Genomic DNA, 577 nt, shown 5'->3' with positions numbered 1-577 from the left:
GGCGTTGGGGGGCACAGGCGGCAGCATGGACACCAAGCGCTGCTTTGCCAACCGCTTTGATGACTACCGAGACAGCCTGCTGGCGGGTCAGTGTGAAGAGGCGGTGGGGCCCTTGGCCACCGCTACCGTCCAGCGCATTCTCCAGGAGCTGCCTCCTCTCAGCGGTGCCACCTACCGGATCCAGCAACTGCCAGGGGGGACTGTATGGCGGCGTAGCGGGGGCAGCCTACATGCTCTACCATGTCTCACAGGGTCCTCTCTTTGCCGCGGCCAGGGAGCGCTACCTGGGGTCCGCCAAGCGACTCATGGTCGCGTGCTCCTGAACAGAGGAGTGGGGGCAAGCTGGACGCTGACAGCAGCGCCGCCTTTCTGCTCGGGGGCACCGGCAAGTACGCTGTGGCCACGCTCGTGTTATCATGCCCTGGGACGGTCTGACTACATGCAACCACTGGGCAAGTTCCAGGCTCTAGGCACCATCCGCACGCCCATCCCCTTCCTGGAGTGTGGCTCCTATGAGCTGATTGTGGACCATGCCGGCTACCTGTGCTCCACGCTGGTGCTCAAGCAGAAACTCGCC

The 577-nt window shown here is 64.1% G+C and overlaps 1 pseudogene; it reads left to right on the top strand.

The window, feature by feature from the left end:
* Positions 1 to 25: 25 nt before the first annotated feature.
* On the top strand, positions 26 to 574 carry LOC103213580 (annotated as a pseudogene).
* The last annotated feature ends 3 nt before the right edge of the window (positions 575 to 577 follow it).

This window comes from Orycteropus afer, unplaced genomic scaffold, assembly GCF_000298275.1.
Source record: "Orycteropus afer afer isolate SDZICR_OR568_19922 unplaced genomic scaffold, OryAfe1.0 scaffold10328, whole genome shotgun sequence".
In the NCBI taxonomy this organism is placed as follows: domain Eukaryota; kingdom Metazoa; phylum Chordata; class Mammalia; order Tubulidentata; family Orycteropodidae; genus Orycteropus; species Orycteropus afer.
This window is presented reverse-complemented; position numbering and strand designations above follow the sequence as displayed.